The sequence below is a fragment of the Hylaeus anthracinus genome, unplaced genomic scaffold, assembly GCF_026225885.1.
Source record: "Hylaeus anthracinus isolate JK02 unplaced genomic scaffold, UHH_iyHylAnth1.0_haploid 11985, whole genome shotgun sequence".
In the NCBI taxonomy this organism is placed as follows: Eukaryota; Metazoa; Arthropoda; class Insecta; order Hymenoptera; family Colletidae; genus Hylaeus; species Hylaeus anthracinus.
This window is the reverse complement of record NW_026534333.1, coordinates 2,069,255-2,083,359: the sequence shown is the minus strand read 5'-3', so window position 1 is coordinate 2,083,359 and position 14,105 is coordinate 2,069,255. Positions and strand designations below refer to the sequence as shown.

At 43.8% G+C, this 14,105-nt stretch overlaps 1 protein-coding gene across 3 annotated transcripts in view; it reads right to left on the bottom strand.

Moving 5' to 3' along the window:
• The window catches only part of LOC128886703 (carbonic anhydrase-related protein 10), a 216,126-nt gene that overhangs the window by 56,707 nt on the left and 145,314 nt on the right, over nucleotides 1-14,105 (bottom strand). The window lies entirely within an intron of this gene.

Below are 14,105 nucleotides of genomic sequence, written 5' to 3'. Positions count from 1 at the left end.
TATATATATATATATATATATATATATATATATATATATATATATATTAATAAAATTAAAAAGTGCGGTGAATAGAGCGGGCAAAGTTGTATTAAAAGTTGAAATTACACGGGCTGATAGGTTCCACGGAAGAAATTCTATAAAGATCGCCTTTCCTCGCTCGGGAATGAGGATAACCCCTTAATGGGAGCCTCGGGCTCGTAAGGGCGGATAAAGACGACTAAGAGCGTGGCTCGCGGGGACGGAAATCTATTGCAAAATAATAAGTTATCTCCCGGTGACTTTTGCCGACGCGTCGTCCGCGGCTGGTTTCTCCCCGAGGTTACCTCATTATTTCTAACTGATGACGCCATAATTCAGCTTCCCCGGGACGTACAAGAAAATGGACTTCCCAGCCTCGTCTTGCAGCTCGCTGGGCCGTCGTGGCGCGCGCGCGCGCGCCTGCGACACGGCGCACAGTGTCTGCCCTTGCTATTCCGTCCAATTAAATGCCTAATCAATTATCCGGCGAGAGGACGAGTTCACGCCCTTTCTTGCTCGTGGCTCCTGAAACACGCTCGCCTCGTTCAGCCACGCGATAGGAATTACCGAGGTATCGAGTGAGTCGTCTCGTGAACGATATTTTTTCGTCAACCGCGAATCGGTGAATCTCGAGTGCTCCAAGTGGTCTCTTGGGAAATGATACGGTGAATTTTTGCGATAATAGGAGACACGAGTTCAATCTGATTGGCGCAGACAGATGAGCGTCGACTAGAATAATGGAGTCTTTTTTAAAATAATTTATTTTTCACGAGTTTTCCCATTTTCAGGACGGTTGGAACTGTTCGCGAAAACGTACGTATTCTGATTCGTATAAATTACGCTGGAAACATGTATTTTCTTTTTTTTTTCAATAAACGTGTTACTTTCTACTCGGTTAGTATTCATTAAAATGTAATTTCTTTTCAGACAAAAATTCAGGTCCGAGAGTGTAGGAGTTTCACGAGTACACTTTTTCTCGACGAAGTCTCTACCATAACTATTCGCAAGGGAGATGAACTTGGGCAACATCATCCCTTAATGCTACCTAAATCCTCGTTATTCGGATGCGACTACGATCGACAGTAAGGGAGTTCAAAGACGCAAAGAAACCAATGGTATATAACTCATTACTCAACTACGGTTCTCCCAACCCCCTTCGATCCCGGGTTCCCCCGACAGTTATCCCTCCCCCGTTCCCCTCGCGAGTGCAGATCCTGTTCCTTTTTTCACCTCTCGAGGACCATTCTCGCCGACTTCGAACTCGGATCAATGAGACCGCCGGAAGAAGACTCGCGAGGCAGAGAATCCGCCGGCACAAAGGGCGGCGTTCTTTCGACGAGGGCTCAAAGTTCAGCCGAGGGTGGATCATCTCTCCGCCCCACCTCCCCACCCCTCGCGGGAAGTCGCCGTCGACGAACAATTGTCATCGCGATTTCTGGTGGCTGCCGCGCCTTGTTCGCCCTCGCGGAAGCTGGAAAATTCACGAGGCTCAACGCGAGAAGAACTGGCTCGACCCGCGATGCTTTCCTCGCGAAGTTCATCGGCGCGTCGGTGATTAATGCGACTGGCAAGTTTCTTTTCGGGTGCCGCGACGGGGATGGGTCGACGGGCTTGGGAAGTTTCCAGCGATCAAAGGAAAGTTTCCAACGATCGACTAGGAAGATTCCTCGTCGGTGGTACGTTCGCTTTGCTGGTCGGGTTGTCGAGTCGAGGAACACGGAATCGGATGTGACGCGTTGGGCTTGTTTGTCTCGCGGATTCTTTCGAGGGTGAACGCGACGGAGCTTCCAAGAAATCGATGCCACGCATGCGAAGCATGGGGTATTTTTAAATTTCTAGGGGTCTTGCTTCGATTAGGAACGACGAAAGAAATTAATTGTATCGGCTGAAAGGTATGGTAACAACGAGTTTCAGATTGATTCTTGAAATAATTGTACTTCATTCCAGATACTTGCTTTTCTGTTATAACGACAGTCTATGTTGTCATTATTATTACCATTATTGCTCATGACATTACGATGCTACAGTTGCGCAACAGCAAAACGTTACCTTCTTAATCGTAACTTTTTACGTTCGCACGAAATTTTAATACAATTTCCACTGGTGGGAATTCATATTCCCACCTTTCGTCTTGCATAATTGAATATTCGATCGATTCTATTTCATACCAAGCAAAAAGTTTGAAAAATTCGTAGTATATAGGTCGTTCTCACCTTTTCGAGTTAATCACACAGGAATAATCGACATCAATAAAATTCCTACAGCGAACGCAAAATTAATCCTTGCTTTCTTTACAATTTCCGTTCGCATCGTTGCAGCACAGGCGTCTCATTTCACGGGTATTACTGCGCTGCACGTCGGACAGGATAAAAGGACGATTGTCGCCAGGCGTTCCAAACCAGTGGCATCCAATAGTCACTCGAAATTCCTATCAAACGCGGTGCAGAAGTCCGCCGAAGCAGTCGAGGTAACGACGTTCCACAGTTAGACGGTCAGCGAACACGGCTAAGTGCGGACGAAGAGGTGGCTCGAATAGCCGAAAATCCTCTTAGAGCGGCCCGAAACGCAACTTTGTTTGGTAATTAATATTTTATCACCTCCGGCGGCCCTCCGTTCGGCGCGGTCCAATTCAAACGGCGCACGACGGGGTATTTGCTCGTTCCAGGTGGGAGTCCGAAAGTCAATTTCGTCGAACTCGTTTTAGATGAGAATTAATTGGTTTCTTCTCGCGTTTAATATTCAAGACACGGTGGGTTGGATTTCATTCTATTTCATTCGCGATTGCGAATTTCTCTATTTTCGCTGGTAAAGTTCGGGATTCGTGGATATCGCGGTGGAAATGATTCCCGACTCCTTTTTGGGACCAACATCGATACAACTCGAAGAGATTATCTAGACATCCGTAGTTTATTTATATAGACAATAAAAACAAAAAGATGATTCCCCTCGATCTCTCATTCCCAACTCCGTGAAATCCCACGAATCAGCGAACGAACACTTGGTGCACTAATTAAAAAAAAAAAAAGAAACTACCACCATTGATTCGAATACCTGCAGGAGCGTTTAGCTCTCGCCCTAACACGCGACAATGGGCAAGTCGGTACAACTAACACTCGGCTCTGTTTATACGACGGTTACGACGATTTATACGCAACAGTTCCTGGCAATGGTACTCGTGTTTATCGAAACGTACGGCTTCAATTACCTCGATGGATAAAGAATGCCCCGCGGAATTTCATCGGCCCCGGGGTAACCAGTCCGCGGCGCGCGCGCGCGCGCTTATTGCGGCTTCCATTATGGCAAACGTTGAAGCGAATTTACGGGTAAGCTTAACCACGGTATACTTATGGTGTAATTGGGTTGGATTTCCAACGGAATTGTAAGAGATACGGATGATTTCCAGGGAAATGGGAGATGCGGAAAGAAGATTGCGGGATACGGCCTGACCGACGTCCGTTGCTTCGCTTTGCTTCGCTGCGAACCTCGCAGTTTACTCGCGTGCAGTCGCCGTGTTCCTGAAAGAATCCTCCGCGGTAGCTGGGAGAAGGAAAGCACGACGGTGAGGAGGTTAGGAGGAACCCGAGGTAACTCGATAACTGGGCTCCTCGAGGTAAATGGATCGTTGGAAACCTTACCGCGTTGGAGGTCTCTTTAATATATTTTTCTGTGCGTGGTACTAACAGAGACCACTGAGTCACTCCGATTGTCTTAGATATTATTCGATGGAACTAGGAAGGAAAGTGATTAACATTATTAGACTCCCTTATGGGAAGGGAGTATTGGGATATTTTTGTTATACACCAGCTATGCTTGACGCAAGTAAAAGTGGCCTTCGATGGTTGTCGATACATTCATTTGTAACTATTTCTATTTCGCGATGGGACAAATGTCTAGTCTTATAGAAACTTTTTTCAATTAAATTCAAACATATTTAACACGGAACTAAATTGAATTGTACATAATTGATACATAGCGTACAAGAACTGTATACGAACATTTTTAAACGGTTGCGGTGAAGAAGGAAAGTATGATCCTTCGACACAAGGTGTTATTATAATTCCATCGTTTCATGTTCGATACCCTAGCTAATCACTCTCAGGAGGTTCGACCTAGATCACAAAATAATTCTCAATCGGAGGGACATTCGCCCTGTCCCATCGCGAAATGAATAAGACACATCTACGTATTCAGCTATCCAATTCACGACTCTGGGAACACGCAACCTAGATCCCAAAATAAATACATCCACGGACTCGCTGATCTAATTTGCAACTCAAGCGACATTCCATTCCGGATCCCGGAACAAATACATCCACGCATTCGCCCATCTAATTCGCAACACAAAGGACATCGCATTCCGGATCCCGGAATAAATATATCTACGGAATTCCAAGCTCGATTCGCAACGCGAGGGACGTTAGCGTAACTCTCTTTCCCGCGAAGTCAGACACCGTCGGGCCTGTCTGGGCAGTATCGGAGCTTCGATTCGAGCCAGAGGGTGGTTGAAAAGTCAATAAACCGGGAACGATCGTTCGCAGCCGGCCCCAGATATTTCAAAACGCTCCGGTGTTCCGCTGACACACATACGAAACGAACCGCGACCGGATGTCCAGACAGATCTCGCGCCGCCTCATCCACGGTGAATTAGGACTCCCTTCAAACGCGGCTCTCGATTGCGAAATTACGCTCCGTCCGACAATGTCGGAGCCGTAGACGTTTCTGGCTGAATCGGGACGAATCAAGGCTGCCCGTGCATGGTAACGTTGGAATCGAGGAAAGCCATGAAGAGGGAAGGAGGAGGAGGAGGAGGAGGAGGAGGATCGGCGAACGGGAAAGAGGACAGAGGAAGCTCCGTTCGGTCGAAGACGTACGTTCGACTCCGGGGTTCGGGTGGCGCGGTTCGTTCTATTGTTTAATTTAAGTGCCAAAGTTTAAACCGGGTTAAACGCCGTATAAATTCACGAGCTGCCCTCTCCTCCTTCCGCGTACGGTTTTGCGGATGGAACTGGCCGTGGGGGTGGCGAGAGGGGAAGCCGTCGACGGGCCACGAAACGGACCTGGGGGAGGGGTGTGTTTAAGGGGTGTGTTAGCGCGGGACCGGATGTGACGTCACTGCGGTTTCCGGCCAGCAGTTAAAGCTGACGACGCTTCCCTCGCTTTTTCTACTTCTCGCGATCACGTCGTCGATACTTAATGCCGACTACGCGAGGTCGCCGAATGGAAGGAATTTGGACGCGATTAGATTTTTTCAACGCTTCGCTGCTTGTCTTTTCATCCCCGCTGATTAGGAGTTACTGCATTCGCGGTAGTATTGTTCGATTTCCAGGCTTTGGGAACAAGCTTGATTCTTTTTATCAGAGTCGTATCGTTAGCTACCGATATAATAAATAAAATAAATAAGGTAGCTAACGATACGACTCTGATACGATAAAATCAACGTTGCTCCCAAAGCGATTGAACAAACTACTTAGTTTAGACGGACGTTTTAGACGGTGTATTCTTGTACATCTAACTGTTTCTTTTTTAACTAGTCTTGCGTTACATATGATTTTGAAACGATCCTTGGCTACGAAACCTGATGTCTACCATTGCATGCAGGTAAATGCTGTATACCGAAAATAATGATTAAACATTACATACATACATAAATGTGTACATAAATGAATTGGTGGAACATATACGGTGCATATATTCATATAAATATTCGATGCATAATATACAAGATCCACACTCGACAAATAATAATATTTGATCTACGCTCGAGAATAAAAGAGAGTACCTCGACAGTCCATCATTTCCTCATCGGCCAAGAAATAACCACGAACCTCGAGAATATAAATTCTTCTACACGTTTCGACGATCGTTACAAACCGCGATCGATAAGCTACAGTTCAAGAGGATCGTTCTTTTTGTCGAAGAAACTCGCAGAACTCGGACAGTTTACCAGCCACGGAATTTACAATCTTTCCAAGTCATAGATCTCCGCACAACAAAACTGTCACGGTTATCACTGCAAACCAAGGACAGAGATGAGATGGTGGATACGGAGCAGAGCAAAATACAACGAGAAAGCAAGTCAGCGGTATCAAGGTTTTGTCTTTTGTCCCGCGGTTCTCGGTTACAAACGCGTTTGTGCGGGGAAGATTAATAGTTACATTACCGGAATGCGTCAGGCCAGATCCATTCGGGCTCGCATCGTGATACCTTCCTTAGAAATTAATATTCGAAGCAGCGCATTAATTACGTGGACACGCCAGACTTGCCGCATTAATACTCCGTGGATAATTTGCCATCCCGTGCAAAGCACGGTGCCGCTTACCAAAGAATCCTTTGAGAGGATTCGAGGACTCATGGATCATCGTACAGGACATTCCGATCGACTATAGTTACCGTTGATGGTATGCGCTCATGCGAGAGTTGATGTAAATGCGTCGATATTCTTACGAGCATCGGATGAATGAAGTCATGAAGCCAGTCGACGGTAACATCGAAGACAAAGAAGACAATATAATCGAGAAATATTTACATTCTTCTCACTTTGTTGTTACCGGTTGAATTAAAGCATTGGCCAGGAAAGCAATGACGTTTCTTTTACATTAAATTCAAACGAATTTTTAACGAATTCCTATTCGCGATCAATTATGCAATCGTCCTCGTTTTGCCATCTAGTGTGTAAATTTTAAAACAACATTGCTTTCCAGTCCTAATATCGCTGTTATAAATAATTATATAACGCAAGAGGGAGAGACGTCGCGTCCAAGTTACCAATATCTTAAAAATATTTGTCGAATTTTAACCACTCCATCTTTTCCGAGTAAGTCCTACCAACTTGCTATTTCCATCCAAATTTCATCCCCTACGCGTTCTTCTGGCGTAACAACGCGTGGGTGTCTCGTCTTTCTCGCGAAAGCGCGATTGTCTCGCTCGAACAACGCCCGGGACGGCGGGTAACCGGCGCGATCCGGGGCGAAGAACACTCGAGGGTGTTCCCTTTAGCGCTTTTGTGCCCGAAGGGGTGGCCGTGGGGGTGAACGGTACAATGAAGAGTCCCGGTCCGTGGCTCGTTTCAAAGCGGCAGAATGCATCCGATGAGCTCGCCTCGTGAGAACGCGGCTACTTTTGCGCCAGGAAAGATTGACTCCGCGCCCTGGGAGCAGCGCGAGGGAGGACACGGACGTGGAAGAGGAAGAACAGAGGAAGAGCAAACGATTCCCCGGGGTGTGCGTTTAAACCTTTTCACGGGCACTTCCGCGGAAGGCACTTTGTGTTCTGGCCGACGAATTCGAACTATGCGCGTTTCTTTTCGCCGCTGTCCCCCCGCTCGAAACACGTCTGCATAAAGCATGAAACAGTTCCCCCATTTAAATTGCGAAAGAATTTCTCTACGATAGGGGAGGTTTAGGATTTTCTCGTTGGCCGAATTGCGAGTCGAGAAAGAAATTCTTTTGTACCTGTTGAATAAGGGAGGTTTATAAATGAGTTTACTTGAAGAGGGTGGCGTGTAAATATTGACAAATTCTTGGATAATTGTTTGTTTTGAAGGACTTAATATCGGTGGATTAATATTCGTTGGACGTTGTAGAGCAGGAATGAAGATTACAGAGTGCGTGTCTTTCAACGTCACGTCAAATGTATTTTCTAGCAATTTTATGTATTAATATGTACTAATATTATGTACCTATGTGGCAAAAATTTTGATGCGTTGGTCAACCTTGTTCTACGAAATAGATTATTACGTTTAGGACCTCTTCCAAGGTCTAGAAATAAACTTTACCTTTGAAAATTAATTCCTTTAATTCCGACTAGAAAAGTAGCTTCCTTTTCTAATATGAAAAATGTGTTAATAATGCCCACGATCATATTGCCACATTTCTATCATCAGAGACCGAGCCTTCACTAATAAACCTTCACTAATAAACCTTCACTAATAAACCTTCACTAATAAACCTTCATAAATATTTATTCGCTAATAATCTTAATAATAAACTCCCGAATTCGACGATTAATGTTATCGTTAGAGAAGGATAACGGACAAGTCGTTCTCTCGACAAGTCGTTTTGTTGCACCAGAATGGAGATGCCAGGGAGAAGAAACAAAAGTCTCGGGTTCCGAATGCATCGCGGTTGGAGGCCAGAGAATTCTTAACCGCGAATGATGGAGTGGTAGGCTGGAACGAAAAGAGTCGAGCCGCGGGGGAGGCAAAGAAAAGGGAGGAAACGTAAACGACCCTCGCGAAGCCACGGGCAGGGGCTCGAAACGAGTGTTTGCACGAAAGCTACTTCGCGAAGTGGTGTTATTTGATAAACTCGAAAAACTTGTGTTTCGTTTGAAGTCGCGTTGATTTACGCGCAGCTGGAAAACCTTAACAATGAATTTGTCGCGCGTAGAACTCTGTGAATTTGTATAATCATCGGTGAACAATAAAATTTGCTAGAAGAGAGCGAAACGAGGAGGTAGAAGCGTTGTATCGTCGACAAGGGAACTTCTTGTTTATCGAGTTCAGCAATTGTACGAATGAAGCTACACAACAGAGCAAAGGGAAATTGTTTACTCGAATTATATACGCGTTAAATAAAGTTTTCTTTCTTTTCAATAGCGCGATACAATTGTATTTGCTTATATATTTCGTTTGAAGGTAAGATTGAATTCTGGACGTATAGTGGGGACGAAGCAGAATCAGGTTTGGAAGTAGTCTGGGTCCGTATTGGGTCAGACGTTGAGCGAAAATCACTCGACTGGTCGCTAGCACTTGCTCGTGGTTTGAATACCGTACTACCATGACAATTAAACCTAAATTTTAGTTTAACAAATTATCTAATACATATGCAGGTTCTGAATATGATTGAAAGTGAGAAACAAAACGTGCTAAATAATGTTTGAAGTCCTTATTTTTGCAAGTACTTCTATCAAGCATTTAGACGATTTTCGTGAGAGGTTAATTAACATAAACTCATCAAAGAGAACAATTTTATAAACCTTTAAAACAGGTCGATTTACATTTACGTTACATTTAATAATGTCGTTTTTCGTAATCGAAGTGGCCACGTTGCACAGCTTCGAGCTACCGTTCGTTCATTATGAGTTATCGAATGTTCACAAAGGGAAACATATAAAGCTTTGATTTACGAATGCGTTCGACCTAAACAGGTTCGCGTTGTAAAAGTTCGATCGAACGTATATATTTTCGACCACGGTCGCTGAAACTTCGCTATCCTCTTTTTGCGAAAAACAAGGCAACGTTAACATGCGAACGTCCGTCCGTAACAATAGCGACGAGTTGGCGGCCGTCTGTTCTAAAAATATCGAATTTTCAGTTTATTACAACGAGCGCAAAGCGAGCGAACGAAGTCGCGAGAAGTGAATTAATCCATAATTCGCTTCCAGGCGAGAATTAACGAAACTGAATCGTCGCCAGGCGAAAGATGGGATTAAAACCGGTCGCAACTTTCCCGTTGTATAAATTAAACGAATCGAAGCAAAATTTCCATCTGTCAGCTCTGTCCAACAGTTTCGAGTTAAGCGCTCGAGTAATTGTTGCAAATAACGTGATTTCCCGCGGATGCGTATCGCGATCGCTTTCCTATGCGAGTCCATCGTATTTCGTTCAGTGATACACGGGGTGCTGAAAAAGTTCGTAAGCGTGCATATTTGATCGCATTACAATAATTCAAATTCAGCGAAAGACGGTTGGTTCGTTTCTAAATTTAATTATAACGTACTCTATTTTTATCGAAGTTTTGAACAACGGTGAAAAAAAAATGGACTCTCGTCCAGTCGAGTGTTTATCAGTCGCCCTAAAATTCGTGTATCTATTTGTCTCTCGATTTGCATCTCGAGTACTTCCCATCGCACCGAGATACGCGAAATCGTCGAAACGACAATTTCGGGGCGCTCTCTATTTTCCACGATCGTTCGACGCTCTTTATTTTTTCCTCTCTCTCTCTCTCTCTCTCTCTCTCTCTCTCTCTCTCTCTCTCTCGCGCGCGCGCGCGAGCGCGAGGCATTCAAAGAAAGTTTCTTCGCCGTCGCAAACGGAAGCGTTTTGTCGCGTAAAGCACGCGGAACAGCCCCGACACCGGGGCCTTTTGAGAAACAACCGCCCCCGTGCGTCGGGCACGTGCGCTTTGTCCGATTTTTGTAAAAGGCGCGCAGCTTCAAAGGCGAAACGTTTTGTTGGTTACGTGCGACGGGGCTAACTCGAATCGCGTCGCAGCCGATACAAACGAGTCACGTGGCCGTCTCAGCTGACCCTCTGATTGCCAGCACGTGACCAGAACACCACCGAGGAGGACGCCGTCCATTTTCCACTTTTCGGGAACCAATAACCGGAGGGAGATCTTCGATATCGAGATTTTACCAACGGTGACGCACAAGAGGCGAACAGTGATGAGTTTAAATACATTTACTGAATTAATTTAGAATTTATAGTATATCGATAACGTCTATTAAAGAGGTTTGTCTAAATAAAATAATAGTCTCGACGTTTTCAAATTACTGTTTCGTTACAAATACGTACATGGATAAACGTTACACTTGTATGCATAGAATGAACAATTTATTTGGAAACAAAAATATGCTTTGTACCAGTATTGAATTAATAATACAAAAACGTCAAACTTGGCGTTTAATTTAGACAAATTCTTTGAATAAACACAGAGGGGTACGAATATTTATGGGACTGACTGTACGTAATCTACTCTGATTGCTATTAGTCCTGGATTAAAAAATTAATATTTAACGATAAAGGTGCTACAATATTATTGAAGTTAAATTGTTACATTGTATTACATCGTGACGCAGTTCATTAAAAATAGTCGCGGTTGAATATTAACGTAAGCAAAATGTTTTACTCTATGAATATTTTACTCGAAGCTTTTCAACATGTGTGGACAGAGATGGATACGAAGAGTGCCATCGTGAGATTTTAAAAGATGGATGGACAGTATACAAATCAATAAAATCTCCCGACATAGCGTATCCCTGAAAGCGGAATATAAAATTCTCCATCGCGTGAGCATTTATTAATTAAATGCTTATAAACGATTTAAAATGACATTGCAAGTGTCATGTGTCGATTATTATAACGGTCTACATGCTCGCGACAATAAATGTTAGTATTTTATCGAACTGCCTACCTATCTAAATTGAATTATTCTTTTCTATTTGGCACGGTAAATTAGCTCGATTGAAAATTATTTATCGTCTCTATCACGTTACTGAAATCCACGGACGGGACATTAATCCCGCGATCATATCAATATCGTAATTAAAAACAAGGCGCGTAAAACATTTCGAATTCGCGAGTCGAGCGATGTTTTATTATCTCGGGTGTCGAATAGCGTGCAGTTTCCAATTTCCTCGCGCGCGGGGAGGGAAGTTTCGATAAATTTCCACGTTACATACCACGCTTTGTAAATCGTAATTTTCCGTCGCGGGTATTTACGTCGACGAAAAAAGAAAAAAAAAAAACACGGAACGTTCACCTATTCCAAATTGGACGCGACGTGTTTTCAACTGTATCGGCTCCGAATGACGACCACGTGGACCTCCAATTGCAAGGATGTAAAACATTTAATCGTTAACGTTCGGTACCATATTCCTGCATTAGTCATTCAATTGTTGACAAAGACATCGACAACTATCGATTGTCGTTTCTTATTCCGTAGTAAAAATCTGCATGTCTTACATTCGATTTCTGTTTACGTAAAATATTTCAAGCTTGCGTTACTATAGGTAACGTTTCATTAATTTCGCGATGTTAATTTCATGGTCTGTGTACAAGCAATCAGTATTTCATTATTTCTTACCAACAATCGTGTCGTCTAAGGCTACCCAAATAAACAAAATACAGAGAGCCAATGGTTGTCAAGAAACGATGGACTAACGAACTGAAATTTGGCGTCCGAACGATCCCGTCAGGTAATCTTATATCTCGGTTGTCTGCGATCATTTCCAGATCCTCGTCGAAGTGTATCGGCGTTCATTTCGCCTAACAGCACGCGCCACTCGCGCGATTTACATAAAACAATTTCCGCAGCTGCACTTTCGTGTCTGCAGGTTGGGCAGGGGAGGAGGGGGGAAGGCTTGAGTGGGACAGACGTAAAATTCACGTGTCGCGTTATGTCACGCGAATACGCGATAAAAGCACCCGTGTGCAAGCTCCGCGACAGAACCGAATGATGTTGTTCGACGAAACACAACCGTAATCGTCCGATCTCGTACGAGATCGTTCGACAAAGCGACCAGGAGAAACGTTCGAGCCTTAGTCTCGTCGTTCGTAATCAAGAAGCTTTCGTTTCGCGATCAGCAGATCCCTGCGAGCTTTAACGCTCTTCGTACCCCGTGTCCCACGATTTATCGACCAGAGGAGTGGAACGTTGGAGGCTTTGTTCCGGAGCTGTAGGTTAGAGGCGAGGTTAAGTTAGAGGCGAGTAATTGAATGAAAATATAAAAGGTGGATATGTAGAATGAGCAAAAATAATTGAAATGGTAATGGAGAGGAATGGAAAATAAAAAAATGAAGAAGAATCTATCGTTGAACGTGTCGATCACCCCGCACTGTATTATGATATCTTCACGTGGAATGCCGGAATAAATCTGTTGATTAGAATGATCTCTCTTTCGTTGTACAAAACATGTCGAAAATTCGTGTTGAATAATTCTAAAATTGCGAACGAAGGTTACTTATTGCAGGCTCTATTACTGATGAAAATTTTATATCAATGCCACCACGATAGCCTTGCCTTTCCTTATAATAAAATTAAATGTTACACCCATAGAGAGGGTGAATATTAATTTACCGTATTCTTCTCTTCAGTTCGATGGCTCGTGCAGTATTTGTCGAAATAAATCACATCTAAATTACGAAAAGAAACGAACCGAACCTTCCTAACTTGCCACGGAATTATCACAGAGATATCTCTTTTACAGACCCTAGTCATCTTAACTCCGCCAGCGAATGGTCGTATCGTTAACTCGGCGCACAAATACACGGCGACGAAAAGTGCGGAGATAATTGATTTCGCGGATCGGACGGCAACGGCGAGTCCATCGGCGGGATCGGTTTTCACTGTCCATTCGTTTCCTCTTCCGTTTTTGTTTCGCGTTTTATCGAGCCGCGTTGCGTGGAAATTAACGCGACAGCCGATTTACGCGTGGCCATTTTCCGACGGGAAATTGATGCGCGTCGATGCGCCACGACGAGCCGTGTAAATATTGTAAATCTTGTCGATGCGACTTGCAAACAGCAATGCGTCGCCGCCTTGATTAATCGTCGCGAGGGAAATTAATGACCGGCCGGGGTCGATACACCGTGCGATTTTATTTCGAGATTAAATATTATCGGGGAAAGAAACGTGCCGATTATATTCTTCCTCGATTTTCCCGATAGAGTGGTTCGAGGTAATCGGATTGTTTAGTGTTCGAGCGATCGGCATCGTCAACGATACGTCTTTGAATCATCGTGAGCCTTTTTTTTTAAGAAAACAAACACTTTGAACGATATTTTATTGATGGACGGACACAAATATGCCTTGTACCAATATTGAATTGATAATACAAAAACAGACTTTGGTAAATAAGAACAATTTTTCTTTTTTTTGGGTATTTTTGAAACCTTGAAATTGTATGGAATAACTTCGATGCCTTCTAGATGTTTTCTACAGTAAAAATTCTGATTATTTGGAAAAGGTAGCTCTCGTCCCTAACGATGAGCTGAAATTGTACGGAATAACTTCGATGCCTTCTAAATGTTTTCTACAGTAAAAATTCTGATTATTTGGAAAAGGTAGCTCTCGTCCTTAACGAAAGTGTAATTTAACATAACCTTATCAACGACAATCGTAACGTTTCGAAACGGTTCGTATTCTCCAATTTCGCTGTTAAAATCGATCGCGATTCCCCCTGTCCAGACTCCGAATCCCAAAGTTCCCGTGGATGGGGGATGAATAAATGTTTACTTAATGGAAGATTAGTGTTACCCCGCAGCCTTAGGGTTATTACCGCGCGGACGGGGGACGGCGGCCGGGACGAACGTTAAATAGGCGGGCTTGGTAATTAATGGATTTATTATCGAATTAACGAAC